This window comes from Papaver somniferum, unplaced genomic scaffold (genome assembly GCF_003573695.1).
Source record: "Papaver somniferum cultivar HN1 unplaced genomic scaffold, ASM357369v1 unplaced-scaffold_57, whole genome shotgun sequence".
Taxonomy (NCBI): Eukaryota; Viridiplantae; Streptophyta; class Magnoliopsida; order Ranunculales; family Papaveraceae; genus Papaver; species Papaver somniferum.
Genome location: NW_020648415.1, coordinates 2,275,356 through 2,281,618, shown reverse-complemented (window position 1 = coordinate 2,281,618; position 6,263 = coordinate 2,275,356).

Genomic DNA, 6,263 nt, shown 5'->3' with positions numbered 1-6,263 from the left:
TTCTTCAAATCAGGGTTTGGAATTAATGTTACCTTGGTAACAAAACATTCAATATTCACCGTTAGATGAAAACCTGATTAGACTCAAGATAATATCTTTCAACCGTTAGATCGAACTTAGATTGTTACACACAAATGAAAAGTGACTTCATTTAGATATGAGTAACCGTACCTAAATGTGTACATCTTGTTGGCTCAACAATAGTTTACTGAAGTCATCCATATGAACACTTTCATATCAACAATATTCATCTTAACCATAACTAGTTCAAATGACTCAAATGAAATTAGTTCTAGAGTTGTTCAATTGTTTATATTCTCATAGAAGTATACAAGACACAATTGAAGAAAAATCGATTTTGATTCACTCGAATCAATTCATGAACATTATAGCCACGGTTTGCAAAAGATTGCATTTCTTAATATATAAATGTATTAGTTCATGAACAAACCGATTTTAGAATATAACCTACTAAAGTATGCAAACGGGTACCATACCTAAGTGTCCGGACTTAGTTCGGGTTCGCCAATATGCGAGCGGGTACGTGATAAGTGCTTAATTTACATGTTTAGAATGTCAATTCCATACTTGTTTTAGCTATAATTCTTGCATATTACTTGTTATTATGATTATTTTCTAATTTTATGTGTCATATCAGGAGAATCATCCCAAGAAGAGTGAAAAGAGCTGCAAAAGAGCTATAAAATGAAGTTCTCAAAGATCCAAGTGTCTAAAGCCGAAAGAAGTGCGACGAAAAGGAGAAAAAAAGGTCGAAAACATAATAAGTACTAGAATACCAAGCTCAACTCATCCAAATTTAGGATTTCTAATCACCATCTTTAATAAAATTCAATTACGAAGTGAACAACGAAAGAATGAGGTCATTCCGAGTTCGTACGAAGAAGTTAAGGCCAAAACAGTCGAGACAAAAAACGGCGATCTACAACACAACTTTCGGCAGTTTGGGGTATTCGACAATGCCGACTGAAAAAAACTTATGGTGTCCCTTTTGACGTATTTTGACTTTCAAATCAAGGAAACTTGGTCCCGGATGGATTCTAATACCTATATCTCATGAAAACTATATAAGAGGACTTCCACAATAATTAGAGAAGATCTTTTATCACATATCATATATCTTCCTCTCATATCACATCTTCTACAACAAAACCTAGGGTTTACCCTTTTAAGGGGAACCCATTCTTTTGCAATTATGTGTAACTAAACCGTTGTTGATTAAGGATGAATTCAATGTTCTAGCCTGAAGCTTTATTAGTTATATAAATCTATTCGGAGTTTTAATCACATAATCGTTTGTGTTCACTATTTCTAGGGTTTATGACTGATTAATTAGATTGTTTGCAGTGCACGCTAGATTAATATATTGATCATTTTATTTCTAGTAAAGGGTTAGGATATCCATGTAACTGTTGAATAATCCTTACACAAGTAGAGAATGCGAGACCTTGCAGAGGGATGGAGAAATCCTGTGTGAAGACAACACTAGTAAGTGGACCTTGCACTAAGAGTCTAACTTCTAGGATCAACCTAAGTTCACATAACTTAAAGCTTCTGATTGGGTTACACCTTAAGTGTGCTACTACTTGGTGGTTCAGTTGGAAAGAATTTGATATGCGAGCGCTTCGGTATCCGGTTACAAGAGGAACTTTGAGGATATCACTGCTCTAGCTGCTTTCCTACGGTTGGTGATGAATGGTTCTAACGAAGATAGATAAGTATACTATTGAGTCAACGTTTGGTAACAGCGAAGGACTCCTTGAACATCCCTTTCATCTTATTCTCTTTTTATTATCTTTTTATTTAATTTATAAACCAACCCCCCCTTTTACTTTGTTTTGTTATCTAAATAACATATCAATTATACAACTCTATGTGGGAACGATCCTTACTACCGCTATATTACCAATTAATTAGTGGTAAATATACTGATTAATTTGTTGTGGTTACGACAAGCATCAGTATGCATACCTCCAAACTCAGCTGAATTTTCGGACATGAACTTTACGCCAGTACGTATACGGGCATGCATACTATGGTTCCCGGACTTGGAATAACATGCAACAATTAGAATACAAGTACGCATATTGTGCTATATACAATCATTGTTAATTGTTCTAAACTCCTATTTCAATAATTGAAACATTCTTAGAAGTCGACAATAGCTGTCTGTTTGAGGGTAAAAAACTGATTCTGATGTTTTTGGTAAACTTGGGTGTGTTGATAAGAAACAAATTCAAACCCTAAACAATGCACTGCACGAGAGTACTTTTAGATTCGAGAGATCAATGTGTAAGACTCTGGCCTAAACCAAGAAATGGTCGTTCCATATTCAATTCGGTCACAAGGTGAAGGAGAAGGGTTGATCTTAGGGAGGGAAGCGAAGAAGGTGTTTGAGATTATAAAGGTGTTGGTTGTTTATGACTTGTATTAGAATATCGAACTAGATTGCATAACGTAAGCTATCAGTTCTGGGTGTTTTCTGGATACTGTGTTGACAACACTTGTGTTGTTTGTTGTTTGGAAATAGGTCGAAGAACCTATTTATGCAAGTCATTTGAGCGCAATCCTCATCTCGTAGGAAGTGGAGGAAGTTAAGTGATGGAGTAGTGGGGTCATGTAGGGATGGTGATTGTCACACGATCACGCCTTTTCCCACTTCCCTCATCACTATTAACCGTCCATCATTTCCTAACACGTTCTCGTAATCAGCGCGTTGCGCGCCACATGCTGTAAACCGCCATACCAATACCCCAGTAAGTATCCCCCAGTTTGTGACATGTTTGATGTCTCGAGTGAGTGGGTCAAGTCGTGGGACTTGCCGCAAAAAATAGCATACGATGATAAGTTAAATAACTAAGTTATTTACGGAATTGATATTCATAAAATATCGTACATGGTCGATGCATGTGTTGAATCGCTTTTAAGCAAGCAGCTCAAAACAATCGATATGCATGAAGCATCGTTGTTTTAAAGCTTGATTGGATAAGTCGCGGATTGAGCGTCTTAAAATGGCAGCATGCCATACTACCTTTGGGTGATCGTTTGAAGGCTATGTAAACAAGCCATCACTTGGTCGATCACTCTCTGTAGAAGAGAGATGGCTGGTGGTTGTCATGTTGCTTTGTAGGTTCGCTGGAAATAAATCTACATCATCCAATTATGCATGCAAATTGGATGGGACCGTGCGATGTCCCTACTTTGGCCAACCGAATCCAAGCACTGAGTGCTAATCCGCACGGGCCGATCGGGCATGCATGGAGGCAGGCGGTCGGCGTGCATGTCTACACCTATTGGTTTATCAAAAATCAGATCTAGGCCACTCAACTCGACCAGCGAAGATGAGTGGTCACGATCAATTTACGACAGAACTATATTGTCGCAAAGCACAAATTAGGGTTTGAAGGCCGTGTGACCTATCACCTTTTAGGCGTGCTTTTCGAGGCATCTGGCCCTTGTTTGCACAGGTCGACCGGTCACATGTAAAGGTGGGCCAATGGTGGACATGTTAACACCTTTGGGACCACTTGAATCAATAACTACACCATCCGTTTAGGCTGGCGAAGATGTATGGTCGTGTTCAATTTACGACAGAAGCATGTTGTCGTAAACCCTAATTAGGGTTTTGAGACAGCCACGCCCATGCGAGTTTTACCAAGCGGTTTGGCATGTCGTTGGCTTCCCTTGGAGGAATCGATCATGTGGGAACAATATTGGGATGGAGGTGAACTTATGTGCACCTTCCTGATGGTCCAAAATGCGATCTAAGCCATCCAAATAGGCTGGCTAAGTTGGATGGTCGTGATCGATTTAAGACGTTAGTGTACTTCCGTGACCCAAATTAGGGATTAGAAGCATCACGCCTGCCATGTTTCTGGCAATCGATTCATCACCCTATGGACTTGCCGTGGGCAAGCCGTTCGAGCGAAGGGAAAGTGGGGCCGCCTGTAATTGCAGGAAATCCCACAACACACCCCTTGTATTATCATGACTATGATTTCTAGATTTTAACTTATTTGACATGAAAATAAAGATAAAGATAATGAAAATAGAAAATAAGACACAAAATTTACGTGGTTCAATCAATATGATCTACATCCACGGGGTTAGGGATCTTCACTATGGTTGTTTGTAATTACATATGGATTACAATTGAGACTCCATTAATGAGTATTTGGAGCTCTCTTTGGGGAAGAAGAAGGAGATAATACTACACAATAGAAAATCCTCTCATAATAATAATCCTCTCCTAAAGTGTATCTCTCTTTTTGTTTATCTCCCCCTTTCTCTCTCTTGCCTTTCTCTTTATATAGGTGTTTACATAATGGATGACAACTAATGTACATATAACATTTCCCCTAATTTCGGATCTAGCTTGCGTTATTTTCGCAAGCTTACAAATGTAACATTCCCAATTTTCGCAAGATCATCACTCTTTTCTCATGTTTAAGTTGATGTCATCTGTTATGTCGTTCCTGAAATCATCCTGCGATGTCTTCGCGATGTGTTGTTAATAATTTTGCAAGCATATTCTTCTGTGCGAGATTCTGATCCTACATCTTGCCTCTTTTTTCTTGAATATTTCTTGAAAAGCGATCTTCAGGAAAAAATCCATTGTTGTAGTTGTTGGAGAGAGATATGTGTTGTTGGAGTAGTCTTTGATCTTTGTTGATGAAGGAACGAGCGAAAAAGTACTGTACTTTAAAAGTACGTACTTTCCTCTATTATTTTGTGAAGTTCCGAATGTTGCGAAGTAAATAAGAAGTATCATCTCTTGAAGTATGTGAAGTATGAAGTATCTTTGAAGAAGTATAAGAAATATTCAATTCTCGAAATGTAAGAAGTATCCGTCCTTGAATGAGAATAATAAGTATTTCCTCTATTCATGCGAAATTATTACTCCATTTTTGGTGATTGTTGCCGAGAAGATAAAGAACATAAAATGTTTTCTTGGTAATCCATTGTTGCCTCCGTTCTTTATCTATGAGGGTAGAATCTTTGAGAAAATGTTGAATGTGCGAGTTGTTACTTCATTCTCATCTTTCCTCTGTATCATGTTTTGTTCTCATGCGATAGTATAATCTCTTCAAGTTGCTTATAATTGTGCGAAATAACTGAGCGAAATGATCATATCGTTTGGAATAATCACATTCTGCGAAATAATCACATTCTGCAAAATTCTGACACATTCTGCGAAATTCTGACACATTCTGAATAATCCTACGAAACTCTGAATAATCCTACGAAATTCTGACACATTCTGCAAAATTATGAATAATCCTGCGAAATTCTGACACATTCTGTGAAATTCTGAAAAATTCTGCGAAATTCTGAATAATTCTACGATATTATTGCGAAGTTCTGCAATATTATTCCGTATAGTTTTGTAAAGTACTTGTGCGAATATAATGCTTATGTGATGATTATGTTATGAAATGTGTATGCGATGTTTATGCTATGAAATGCTTATGCAATGCTTTTATGATGCGAGTATGATGTTTGTATGATGAGAATGCTTATCTATTGCAATGTATAGCTAATGTTTGCGTTACTTAGGTCATTTTGCACGCTAAAATTGATCTAGCTTTAAATTGCCTCTATTGTCCATTTCTCTGGCTTTTTCTTTAGTGTATGCATTCCTGTTTGTGTAGTTATTTTTCCTCACAAGTTCTTACTTGTGTTTCATCTTTCCTTTTTCCTGCACTATTAGTATCTCATAACAATATGATCATAATATCAAGTCTGCGGCATTTTCATTGCCTCAATTTCATTTCCATGTACACATTCGCAAGCTTGTTTGCTTACATATAATCATTCTCGCAAGCTTACTTGCTTACTCATTTTCTTATGTGGTCTTATTTTGCCTTCCTAGTTAAAGGTCTTATTTTTCCACCTCTTGTCATTGCGACAAAATCGCAGGACGTCTTTGCACTTTCATGCAAAAACCCATTGATCTTGCCTTAAATTTTTCTTTTGTATTATTTCCTCTTCAGGATTGTTGCGACAATATGACAGGACTAAATATTCTTGCGAAAATAAAGCCCTGTGACATTGCCGTCTTGCGACGAAATCGCAGGACGTCTTCACACTTTCATGTAATGACCCATTGATCTCGTCTTGTCTTTTTCTCTGGTATTATTTCCTCTTCAGGATTGTTGCACAAATATGACAAGCCTTAATACCCTTGCGAGTAAAAAGCCTCATGACATTTGCGTCTTAAGATACTTATCAACTCCCTAATGGAG